This window comes from Sminthopsis crassicaudata, chromosome X (genome assembly GCF_048593235.1).
Source record: "Sminthopsis crassicaudata isolate SCR6 chromosome X, ASM4859323v1, whole genome shotgun sequence".
Classification (NCBI taxonomy): Eukaryota; Metazoa; Chordata; class Mammalia; order Dasyuromorphia; family Dasyuridae; genus Sminthopsis; species Sminthopsis crassicaudata.
The window spans coordinates 34417212-34431076 of NC_133623.1; the positions used below are offsets into that span (position 1 = coordinate 34417212).

At 33.3% G+C, this 13865-nt stretch overlaps 1 long non-coding RNA gene across 5 annotated transcripts in view; it reads right to left on the reverse strand.

Annotated features, from left to right (window-relative positions):
* The window catches only part of LOC141548375 (uncharacterized), a 47969-nt gene that overhangs the window by 18684 nt on the left and 15420 nt on the right, over nucleotides 1-13865 (reverse strand). For 4 of the 5 annotated variants that reach the window (XR_012483919.1, XR_012483921.1, XR_012483917.1 and 1 more), the window contains one exon: nucleotides 8585-8764. This is a non-coding gene — a long non-coding RNA (uncharacterized LOC141548375). The remainder of the gene's footprint in view (nucleotides 1-8584; nucleotides 8765-13865) is intronic. The other variant, XR_012483918.1, reaches the window with a different exon arrangement.

Below are 13865 nucleotides of genomic sequence, written 5' to 3' on the forward strand. Positions count from 1 at the left end.
AGAGAACACCCCTACACACTATAGTATGTAGTATGTGTACACATATATACACACACCCCTTTTCATGGAAGGGGAAGGTTTAGAGGTGTTATGCATTGCCTGTTTTTTTTTTCTATTTTTCTCAAGGTATCAATAGGCTATATTAATTTTCCTCTCCTTTTTCTTTCTGTTTTTTTCTTAAATAGTTTGCTATATGATTAGGAGAGAGCTACCAGGGAAAATTATGGTCGTATAGGAAAAAAAGATAACAACAAAAACTTATTTTAATAGATAAAAAGTTTCCAGATTTGAGGTAGCCTGACTGAATTGTCTCAAAAGCCCCTTTCAAACATATTTAAAATAGTAACTCAAGTCATACTTTGGAGTGGCAGACCCAACAAAAAGTCCGGCATTTTTCCAGCCTAAGAAAACTTGAGGTTGATAGGAAAATTTGTGAGTGGTCGTCTCAACAATCTCAATAAAGTTATGAGAATAAAATACATCTAACTCCTAAGAACTTTATCATTATTAGGCAGTTAAAAGTAGTTTTCATAGACAGAGGATATGTATGTGAGTCAATTATGTTGAAATGATATCCAAAAAATGAAGGAGTGAGAAAGAGGAATGTTTTAGGTGGAGGAAGGAAGAGGTACAATGAGAAAAAATTTTGCAAGAGGCTTATAAGGATCAGCTTCTACAAGAAAGTGAAAATGGAAATGGTAGGCAATGCTTGGATCTCATTCTTATGAAAATTGGTTCAAAAAGGGAAATATGCATACACTGTTGAGTACAGAAATACAACTTACCTAATAAGGAAAAGGAGGGGAAAGGATCAGTGGTATGATGAAAAAAGGGAGGATGGATTAAAGGTGGCAGTGGTCAGAAGCAAAATAAACTTTTAAGGAGGGACAGGATGAAAAGAGAGAGAACAAGAAACAAGATAATTGGATGAAAGGAAACATGCAGTTAATAATCATACCTATGAGTATGAATGGCATCAGCTCACTCATAAAACGGAAACAGATAGCAGAATGGTTTATAGACTAGAATCCAGCAATATGTTTTTTACAAAAGACACATTTGAAACAGAAAGATACATACAGAGTTAAAATAAATTATTGCAGCAGACTCTAATATGCTTTAGCTGAAGTTTAAAAGGCAAAGGTAGCAATCCTGATCTCAGACAAAACAAAAACAAAAATAGACCTAATTAAACGAAATAATTAGGGTAACCATATTATGCTAAAAATACAATAGATAGCAAAATGATATCAAAATTTTTACAGTGTTTTCATTTCTCAGATATATACTGAGCATGGAACAAATTTATAAAAGATAAGTATGGAGAGTCAAATTTAATAAAATCTGAGCTGTTCCCCAATTGATAAATGGTCAAAGGGCATAAACAGGCAGTTTTGAAAAGAAAGCAAAACTATTTGGTCATATTAAAAAGTGTTCTAAATCTACTAGTGATTAGAGAAATGTACATTAAAACATTTGAGGCACCACCTCAGATCTGTCAGAAATATCTAATGATATATATATATGTATATATGTATATATATTGATATATATGTATATATGTATATATATATTGATATATATATGTATATACACACACACATATATATAGGGGGTGATGGAAAAATAGTTACATTAATGAACTGTTGGCAGAGTAGTGAAGTATTCCACCCTTTTTGGAAAATTATTTAGAATTATATCCAAAGGGATATAAATATGTGCATATCATTTGACACAACTAATACCACTACTAGGTCTGTATCCCAAAGAGGTCAAAGAAAAGGGAAAATTACCTATATATCCAACAATATTTATAGCAATTCTTTTTGTGGTGGCAAAAAATTGAGGGGAAACATCAATTGGGGAATGGCTGAACAAATCATGGCATGTGATTGTAATGGAATACTTTTGTGCTGTGAGAAATGATTAGGGGAGTGATTTCCAAAAAAAGATGACAAAAGCTACATAAACTGATACACAGTTAAGTGAAAAGAATGGGGAGATCTTTGTGCATAGTAACTTCTTTTGCAGTTACCATAATGTTGTAATGATGATCAACTGAGAAAGACTTGGCTACTTTGATCAATAAGTGTTCCAAGACAATTCCAAAGAACTCATTTTGAAAAAATGCTATCCACCTACAGAGAGAGAACTGATGAATTCTGAATGCAAATTGAAATATAATTTTCTCACTTTATTTTCTTGGGTTTTTTTGTCATTACAAGGCTGTCTCGAAGTTGGAGGAAGCTCCTTTGGGAAAAAAATCTACTTCATTCTAAAGATCAAAAGGTATGCAGTTTGATAGCCCTTTGTACATAGTAGAAATTTAAAACAATGTTTAAAAATAAATTTAAAAAGCTTAAAAATATATGGTATTCTAACCATTCAAGTTGGTTAAACAAGGTGGATGAAAAATGAATATTGCCCAGATATGTATGAACAGCTGTTGACCAAGTCATCTACATGTATATCTTGGAGAAATGTATCTGGAAAAAAAAGGAGTCTATATGACTACTACTTTAAAGAGAATCATACAAACTAGGGTCCTTTAATGGAAATCACTATTTTTTTATTCCTTTTATGGTAATTCTTTATGAATTCACAAGATGCTAAAGAAGTAAATAATTTGATGAAGCATTCAAGTGCATAAACTCTCTTTTACATAATTCAACACCCTTTCTTTCTGGAAATAATTTCCTTCAGATATTCTGAACTTTATTTGAAAAGGATTTTCCTTTGCATAGGCATTTTCCTGCTTTCTCCCTTCTGCTTTAGTCTTCTGCTGGCTTTCTCTCCCTTTACTGACTTCTTTTTTCTTTTTTTCTTTTTTCTTTTTTTTTTTTTTGCTGAGGAAATTGGGGTTAAGTGTTAAGTGTCTGAGAACAAATTTGAACTCAGGTCCTCCCGACTTCAGGGCTGGTGCTCTATCCACTGTGCCACCTAGCTGCTCCCCTTTATTGATCTTTTAATGAAAATTTTAAAGCTCAAATTGAAGGAGGGGTTCTCATAAATGAAGAGTATTAGAACCAGTATAGATCATTTTAGTATGAATTCCTGAGGCATTGTCTTTAAGATACCAAAATGAAAAAAAAAATTTAGTCATCCTAGTTATTGAGTAATATTGAGGATGGTCAAAAGGAGGTGGCAAGAGCTGTCTTGGCACAAAACAAATAATTAGGGTGGGGTAACTTGGGTTTTACTTATGGGTGCTAAATTTAAAAGGCACTTTTAACATTTGTAGATCAGCAGCAGCACAGAAATGATATATCTTAATACCTAGGAAGGAACTGTATCGTATAGTATATTATCGTATATAAACTTTGTGTCTCCATTAACATATAGTGCAGCGATTGGCACATAATATTCAATACATGAACAAATGAATACCAGGATATCAACTTTTTAGTATTTCAGTGATGTACACTATATAAAGAATATATGTAAAGACAGTACTATTGTCTACAGAGAAAAATATAGAGACCTTTCCAGTATGTCATATTATAATTCTAGTTGCTTACATTATAAATTAAAGGGTTGTTAAGTGACTCATTCTAACAATATATTTTGTTAGGTCTTAAATTCTCTGAGACTCATCCTTTGCACATAGCCTGGCAGCCTTGGGTGAGAAATCTTGTTTCTATAGGTTGAAATTTATAGATGAGCCTAAAAAATGGGAAGATAAAGATTAGTAGCTCATTTGTTGTAAGCCAGCTCAGACTGAGTAAAGAGTGAATAGTTTTTGATGATCATTTATCTCCAACTATAAAAAGTCATTACAAGGTTATCTGGAAGTTAGAGGAAGCTCCCTTGGAAAAAAATAGACCTCCCTCATTCTAATGAAAAGGACAAGTATAACATATTTTTCCTGATATATGATAATAGAAAAATATCATGTACAAACCTTGAATGTTATTACATTTCTACCCATTTGACTTTTTTGGGGGTAACTTGGAAAATGTACTTTGTCCACGTCAATAAATATGAATTTCTCAGTTGAAAGAAATGAGTCAGAATTGAGATTATACTTTAAATAGCACCAATATATTCATCAGAGATATTTATCAAGTTGATGGATTTATGATCTCATTAATTTGAGTACTCTCTTCAGTGATACAAATCACAAAGCATTCATGCCTGTCCAGCCTATATGATCTTTGTTGATGCATGCCCACTGACCCTTCTCCTGGGACCCACTCAACCTATTGTGGGCATTCCTCTAGTATTTATGGCATTGCTTTGAGACCAGTGAGGCAAATGGGATATCTAATAGTTACTACAACCTTTCACTGTATGACTGTTTGGGAATCTCTCTACTTATATCTTTCACATTGTTTCTTTGGTATAGTTCTTGGTTGATATTGTGTGGCAGCCTGCTGGCATCTACCACATGACTATTGTCTTCTGGGTGACCTTAACTTTAATTCTTTGGAAACTAGAATTCCCCAGCTCTCAACTGTACATCAGACATACTGTTTTTGAAAAGACAGGTTTGTTACATGTGAATTCTACCAAACATTTAAAGAACAACTAACTCCAGTGCTATATAAACTATTTGAAAAATAGGGATTGAAGGAGTCTTACCAAATTCCTTTTATGACACAGACATGGTACTGATACCTAAACCAGGTAGATTGAAAACTGAGAAAGAAAACTATAGACCAATCTCCTTAATGAATATTGATACTAAAATTTTAAATAAGATATTAGCAAAAAGACTTCAGAAAATCATCCCCAGGATAATACACTATGATCAAATAGGATTTATACTAGGAATTCAGGGCTGGTTTAATATTAGGAAAACTATTAGTATAATTGACCATATTAATAATCAGATTAATAAAAACCATATGATCATCTCAATAGATGCAGAAAAAGCATTTGATAAAATCCAACATCCATTCCTACTAAAAACGCTTGAGAGTATAGGAATAAATGGACTATTCCTTAAAACAATAAGGAGCATATATTTAAAACCGTCAGTAAACATCATATGTAATGGTGATAAACTGGAACCTTTCCCTGTAAGATCAGGAGTGAAACAAGGTTGCCCACTATCACCATTACTATTCAATATAGTACTAGAAATGCTAGGCTCGGCAATAAGAGCCGAGAAAGAGATTATTCAAGGAATTAGAGTAGGAAATGAGGAAATCAAACTATCACTCTTTGCAGATGACATGATGGTCTACTTAGAGAACCCCAAAGACTCTGCTAAAAAGCTATTAGAAATAATTCAGAACTTTAGCAAAGTTGCAGGATACAAAATAAATCCACATAAATCCTCAGCATTTTTATACATTACCAACACAATCCAACAGCAAGAGATACAAAGAGAAATTCCATTCAAAATAACTGTCGATAGTATAAAATATTTGGGAATATATCTACCAAAGAAAAGTCAGGAATTATATGAGCAAAATTATGAAACACTTGCCACAAAAATAAAGTCAGATTTAAATAATTGGAAAGACATTGAGTGCTCTTGGATAGGCCAAGCGAATATAATTAAGATGACAATACTCCCTAAACTAATCTATTTATTTAGTGCTATACCAATCAGACTCCCAAGAAACTATTTTAGTAACCTAGAAAAAATAACAACAGAATTCATATGGAACAACAAAAGGTCGAGAATTTCAAGGGAAGTAATGAAAAAAAAATTAAATGAAGGTGGTCTAGCTGTACCTGATCTAGAACTATATTATAAAGCAACAGTCACCAAAACCATTTGGTATTGGCTAAGAAATAGACTAGGTAATCAGTGGCATAGGTTAGGTTCACAGGGCAAGATAGTGAATAAAAATAGCAATCTAGTGTTTGACAAACCCAAACATCCCAACTTTTGGGATAAGAATTCATTATTTGACAAAAACTGCTGGGAAAACTGGAAATTAGTATGGCAGAAACTAGGCATGGACCCACATTTAACACCACATACTAAGATAAGCTCAAAATGGGTCCAAGATTTAGGCAAAAAGAACGAAATCATAAATAAATTGGAGGAACATGGGATAGTCTACCTCTCAGACTTGTGGAGGAGGAAGGAATTTGTTTCCAAAGGAGAACTAGAGACCATTATTGATCACAAAATAGAAAATTTTGATTACATCAAATTAAAAAGCTTTTGTTCTAACAAAACTAATGCAAACAAGATTAGAAGGGAAGTAACAAATTGGTAAAACATTTTTACAATTAAAGGTTCTGATAAAGGCCTTATCTCCAAAATATACAGAGAATTGACTTTAATTTATAAGAAATCAAGCCATTCTCCAATTGATAAATGGTCAAAGGATATGAACAGACAATTTTCAGATGATGAAATTAAAACTATTTCCACTCATATGAGTGTTCCAAATCACTATTGATCAGAGAAATGCAAATTAAGACAACTCTGAGATACCACTACACACCTGTCAGATTGGCTAAGATGACAGGAACAAATAACGATGAATGTTGGAGGGGCTGTGGGAAAACTGGGACACTGATGCATTGTTGGTGGAGTTGTGAAAGAATCCAACCATCCTGGAGAGCAATCTGGAATTATGCCCAAAAAGTTATCAAAATGTGCATACCCTTTGACCCAGCAGTGCTACTACTGGGCTTATATCCAAAGGAAATACTAAAGAAGGGAAAGTGACCTGTATGTGCCAAAATGTTTGTGGCAGCCCTTTTCGTAGTGGCTAGAAACTGGAAAATGAGTGGATGTCCATCAATTGGAGAATGGTTGGGTAAATTATGGTATATGAATGTTATGGAATATTATTGTTCTGTAAGAAATGACCAACAGGAGGAATATAGAGAAGCTTGGAGAGACTTACATCAACTGATGCTGAGTGAAATGAGCAGAACTAGGACATCATTATACACTTCAACAATGATACTGTATGAGGATGTATTCTGATGGAATTGGATATCTTCAACATAGAGAAGAGCTAATCCAATTCCAACTGATCAATGATGGACAGAATCATCTACACCCAGAAAAGGAACACTAGGAAATGAGTGTAAACTGAGAGCATTGTTTTTTGTTTTTCTTCCCAGATTATTTTTACCTTCCGAATACAATTCTTCCTTTGCAACAACAATAACAACAAAATTTGGTTCTGCACATATATATTGTACCTAGGATATACTATAAGATATTTAATATGTATGGGAATGCCTGCCATCTGGGGAGAGGGTGGAGGGAAGGAGGGGAAAAATTCAGAACAGAAGGGAGTATAAGAGATAATGTTGTAAAAAAATTACCTATGCATATGTACTGTCAAAAAATGTTATAATTATAAAATTAATAAAAAAAAGAAATTAAAAAATAATAATAAAAAAAGAAAAGACAGGTTTGAAGAGAAATTTTTGAGCTGTTTTGATTTGCATTTTTCTTATTATTGGCAGTTTGGGATGGTTTCTCATATAGCTGCTAACAATTTGCAATTCTTCTTTTGAGAAGTCTTTGTTCATATCTTTTGAGAATTTACTTTTTTTGGCTTTTGGTCAAATGTTTCAGTTTTGCCGATATATCTTACTCCTCAGACCCTTTTCAAAGATTATTTGATATAAAATTTTCTTATAATTAGCTACTTTCTTATCCTCTTTCCATTGATTTTGTTTGTACAAAAGCTTTTCAATTTACTGTAATCAAAATTTTCTGTTTTACCTTTTGCATCTGTTTGTTTCTTGGTTAAAAATGCACCCTTCAATCAGAGCTGTGAAAGTTATCTAATCTAGTTCTTTTCTAATATTTTTATGGCATGACCTTTAATATTGAGATCACATTCATTTTGAGTTTATTGTAGCATATTGCATGATGGTCTTTGATCCTGAGATTCCACTGGTAGGAATCCACTGCTAGGATCTATACCAGCAGGGCAAAACCAAAAATATTTATAGTAACATCTTTTGTGGTAGCAAAGAATTGGAAACAAAGTAGATTCCCATTGACTGGTAAATGGATAATCACATTGTGTATAAATGTAATGCAATAATATTATTCTGTAAGAAACATGAATATGACAAATAGAAGCAGGGGGTGACAAATGAACTGAAACAGAATGAGGAAAGTAATATATACTATGGTTACAACAATATAAATGTAAAGAACAACCACACAAAACAATTAAAACCATAAGGTGGAATTATGAGCTTGAAGAAGTGTGTGGAAGGGGGAATGGGCGTAAGAAGATGCATATAATAGGATCATTGATTCAGAACTGGAAGGAAATTCAGAGATTGTCGATGCCAGGTCTCTCATTATATAGTAAAGGAAACCGAGACTTTGATTGCTTAAGTGACTTGCCTAAGATCACACAGCTAGTAAAAGTCTGAGGTAGAATTTGAACCATCTCCCTGATTCTGATAACTGTTCCAGACTCAAGCTACATGGCTGACTTTTTTCCAATATCTTAATTAGTTTTGATGATCTGCTTTTGCAAGGGATGTATGTCTGAAAGAGAGGGAGAGAGAGATGTGGGGAAATGTAAGGGATGAAAAAAATGATGTCAGTAAAATATTTATGAAACAAATATTAAAAGATGGGCTTTTGTTTAAGGAAGAAGCTTAGAGTCATTGAAATAAGAAGTATACTCACCAAAGGCACTCACCATTGCACTGGACAATGTTCACTACAAATGCCAAATAGAAGAAGGATTCCCTTGGGATAGTGAGGCCCTGCAGATGCTCTTATTATGGATGTCTTTGTGCTGATTGCATAAAGCTCCAATGTATTTCAGATTATTCTTCAATATATTTCAGAATCTAACTTTTCACCCTGGAAAAATATGATAGCCAGTATGTACTTATAGTTAGATGACTTAAATATTTACATGTGCTTCTGTTTATATAGCATTTATCATGTTGTCAGAGGCCTTTCAGTAGTGAGTCTCCGGGTCAAGGAGTATGGACATTTTGATTAATTTTCCCATAATTGCAAATTATTTTTCCAGAATGGTTAGATCAATTCACAGTTCTGTCAACAGTATGTCTTCCTATTTTCCCATAGCCCCTCCAACTTGACTCTTTCCATATTTACCAGTTTCCAGGGCATAAGGTGAAACTTGAAAGGTGAGAGGTGAATAAACCATTTAACCCACTTAAAGGCAGTAATTAGATTTTAAATCTTGTTAGATTTATCAGGAAAGAATAGAATAAAGGAATAAACATGTATGTGTTTATTATGCTTTGTGCCAGATATGGTACTAAGTCCGTATCTTGATTGGATTGCTCAAATTGTAGATGTGAACAGGGAAACAATCATAAATTTCAGAACTATAGACAAATGCAAAAGATCCATAGAAGAAATGATATGAAATTAATTAGTTTTTTCATATTTACTGAGGAAACATGGTTATGTCCAGTGGGTTATCTAATGAAAATATCAAGCCAGTTTAGGACTAAGAGATTTTGAGGGTCTAGCAATAGAGAGGAGGGAAGGAGGACATTACAGGCTGAATGAAGAAGAATTGGAAATCTGCAGGCAGTCAACAAAATGAGGAAGAGAAGGTAAGAAAGTTTTGGCTGAGAGGGAAGAGAATGAAGAGGGCCACTACCCCCATAATCACCCCTTTCTTCAGGGACTATGGGAAGTCTATGAAAAGGTCTTCTTTTTCTTTAACTTTCCTTCCTGATGATGGTCTATTGACAGATACTGTACTCTGCTACTTCTGTACCCTAATTTTCCAGTCATCTGATATTTGCCTCAACCATAAAGAGGTCAAGCATTAGTACAAGATAAATATAAATGTAAGTTATGGAAGAGAGCCAAACCTCTGCCTAAATGTTAGGAATTTTCCTAGACTGGGGTGATTGTGACTTCACTACTAACGCTTCATTTACTATAAACTCTCAAAGCAGTAGAGGAGGGAACCATGTGAATCTTAGGAGATGCCAGGCACAAAACAAACTAATAATTATAATAGGATATTATATACCCTTTTCTTTTTAAAGAAAAATAATTTTAAAAATTTTAAACTTAAGCATAAAATAAGAAAATTAAAAAAAAACACATTTTCATGTATACAGCTGACCACAATAGAGGATTCAATGTACAATAATAAATTTCCTTTTCAAGAAAAATCTATAATAAACAATACATACTGTTTTAAAATCTGCCCAATTATTCTTTGCTTCCTTGTTTATTTTCTTTTGTTCTCTGCTTTGTACTTTTTAATTTTATCACTCCCTTGCAAAGGCTACAATTAACCATGGATATCTATCTTTCTACACACACACACACACACACACACACACACACACACACACACACACACACACACACACAGAGATATAAACATACACATACACTAATACATATATATTTAAGGCAGCACTATTTTTATTTTCTCCTGTCATCTATTTCTCTGACGGTAGATAGCATCTTCCTTCATAAGCCCAAGTCTGACGTTTTTCTAAATTGATCAACTAATCATTGTCAACACCACAGCAGTATTCCAACCCAATCATATTCTATCTGAAAGATTGTTTATGAAATCCTCCCCCAGTTTTCTGTGCTATTCTTGGCTATGTAGGTTTTATTTATACAAGAAGATTCATGTTCAAAATTATCCTTTTTATATTTCAACAATGCTCTCCCTTATAACATAGCTTATGTCTGATACTGCTGGATCTACTTCCTTTACATCTTTGTTCCTTGGCTTTTTATTTTTAAGTTCCTGGTCTTTAGTTTTTCCAGGTGATCTTTATTATTTATTTCTAGTACAGTGAAATAATTTTGATTAATTTAATTTGGTTGAAATGGAATAAATAGATTAGCAAGGTAAAATGTAATTTAAAAATAATATTGGATTTACCTACCCACGAACAATAAATATTACTTTAGTTATTTAGATCTGAGTTTCTTTTTACAGAAAAAAGTTTTATGTTTATGTCTGTTTTGGCAGGTATATGCTCAGATATTTTATATTATATATGAATTTAAATGGTATAAAAAGTATTGAAGAATATTGCTGATATAGTGTAGTTTGCATATTTTTACTTTTGATAAGATCTATTTTAACTTTACTATTGATTATTAACTATTTATTGATTACTATCCCTGCTTTTCTTACATAATAAATTCTATTTCTGCCCTTTATTTTATCTTTGTGTGTATCTCTCATTTTTAAAATGTTGCCTGAAATATATATATACACACACACACATATATTTTTTTTTTTCTGTGTCCTCAGAGAGTTTGTTATGCCCTACTGGGGGAAAACAACACAATAACAATAGTTACCTTTTTTTCTTCTTTTTTTTCTTTTATAATTATAACTTTTTTTTTTTGACAACATATGCCTGGGTAAGTTTTTACAACATTATCCCTTGCACTCACTTCTGTTCCAACTTTTACCTTCCCTCCCTCTACTCCCTCCCCTAGATGGCAAGCAGTCTTATACATGTTAATTATGTTATAGTATATCCTAGATACAATATATGTGTGCAGAACCGAATTTTTTTTGTTGTTGTTGCACAGGAAGAATTGGATTCAGAAGGTAAAAATAACCTGGGAAGAAAGACAAAAATGCAAACAGTTTACACTCATTTCTCAGTGTTCCTTCTCTGGGTGTAGCTGATTCTGTCCATCACTGATCAATTGGAACTCAATTAGATCTTCTTTTTTTTTGAAGATATCTACTTCCATCAGAATACATCCTCATACAGTATCGTTGTTGAAGTGTATAATGTTCTCCTAGTTCTGCTCATTTCACTCCGCATTAACTCATTTAAGTCTCTCCAAGCCTCTCTGTATTCAACCTGCTGGTCATTTCTTTTTTCTTTTTTTAATTAATTAATTAAAATTAATTTTATAATTATAATTTTTGACTACATATGCATGGGTAACTTTTTTTTACAACATTATCCCTTGTAGTCACTTCTTTTCTGAATTTTCCCTTCTCTCCCTCTACCCTCTCCTCTAGATGACAGGCAATCCCATACATGGTAAATGTGTTACAGTATATCCTAGATACAATATATGTGTGTAAAACCGAATTTCTTGTTGCACAGTAAGAATACATCTTCATACAGTATCGTTGTTGAAGTGTATAATGATCTCCTGGTTCTGCTCATTTCACTCAGCATCAGTTCATGTAAGTCTCTCCAAGCTTCTCTGTATTCCTCCTGCTGGTTATTTTTTACAGAGCAATAATATTCCATAACATTCATATACCACAATTTACCCAACCATTCTCCAATTGATGGGCATCCACTCATTTTCCAGTTTTTAGCCACTACAAAGAGGGCTGCCACAAACATTTTGGCACATACAGGTTCCTTTCCTTGGGATATAAGCCCAGTAGTAACACGGCTGGATCAAAGGGTATGCACAGTTTGATAACTTTTTGGGCATAGTTCCAAATTGCTCTCCAGAATGGTTGGATTCTTTCACAACTCCACCAACAATGCATCAGTGTCCTAGTTTTCCCACAGCCCCTCCAACATTCATCATTATTTGTTCCTCTCATCTTAGTTAATCTGACAGGTGTGTAGTGGTATCTCAGAGTTGTCTTAATTTGCATTTATCTGACCAATAGTGATTTGGAACACTCTTTCATATGAGTGGAAATAGTTTCAATTTCATCATCTGAAAATTGTCTGTTCATATCCTTTGACCATTTATCAATTGGAGAATGGTTTGATTTCTTATAAATTATAAATTCTTATAAATTAGAGTCAGTTATCTATATATTTTGGAAATGAGGCCTTTATTAGAACCTTTAAGTGTAAAAATATTTTCCCAATTTGTTACTTCCCTTCTAATCTTGTTTGCATTAGTTTCATTTGTACAAAAACTTTTTAATTTGATGTAATAAAAATTTTCTATTTTGTGATCAATAATGATCTCTAATTCTCCTTTTGTCACAAATTCCTTCCTTCCTCCTCCGCAAGTCTGAGAGGTAAACTATCCTGTATTCCTCTATGTGCCTCTTGCCCTTAGCCCCTTGGTGATTGGGTCTTTTGTGGGGTCTTCTCCAATTATTTTAGGATTGAGGACAACTGCTTTTCCCCACATTTAATTCTGCTGCTTTGAGGTGATATTCTGCCTTTTTTTGTGGAGGAAATTTGGAAAGCCAAAAGTTTTCTGACCTACAATGCCATCTTTCCAGATTCCTTCCATTTCTCTTAATATTCGTGATTTAAAGCAATCTTTCATATTATTATGCATAGTTTTCCATCCTCCTTTTAAGAGCAGTTGGTTCATTTCATCAATATTTGACCTCTTAGTTTTGGGAATAATCTTTATGATTTGGGAATCTTCTTTATGAAATACTTGCTAGAATTCCTTGCTGAATACAGTTCCACAGAAGGATTGTCAGTTACCTTATTCTGGATATCACATCTGTTTTTCTTTAACAAAACAAAAACGTCCTGATTATTATCACAGGAATTATTGTCTTATCATGTTTCCACAATTCTATAGTTGGGATATTAGTCTTTTGAATCTATATAAAACTTCACATGCATTCTCAGTCAATTTAAGCCTTTTAGATTCAGCCTATTCTACATTTAGATTCATCCTATTCTAGACCACAGATTATTTTTGTAGCCGTGTTACCCAATATCCTCTTTGGCCATTCCAGGCATTTGTGACTTTGATAAGCTTGCCATTCATACTTTAAATTACTGACAAAACTGTTAAAATAGCTTAGGATGAAAGATTGATCCCATTTGTACTACATTAGAGACTTCCTCACTGGAAGTTTTTATTCCATCTTCCAATCAACTGAAATTTAGGTGCTGACCATATACCGGGCACAGTGTTAAGCATAGAGATCTAAAGAAAGGCAAAAGATAGTCCCTTCCCTAATGGAGCTCACAATCTAATGTGGGAATAAACACATAAGTAAATACATTTGGTTATTTCTTAGGTG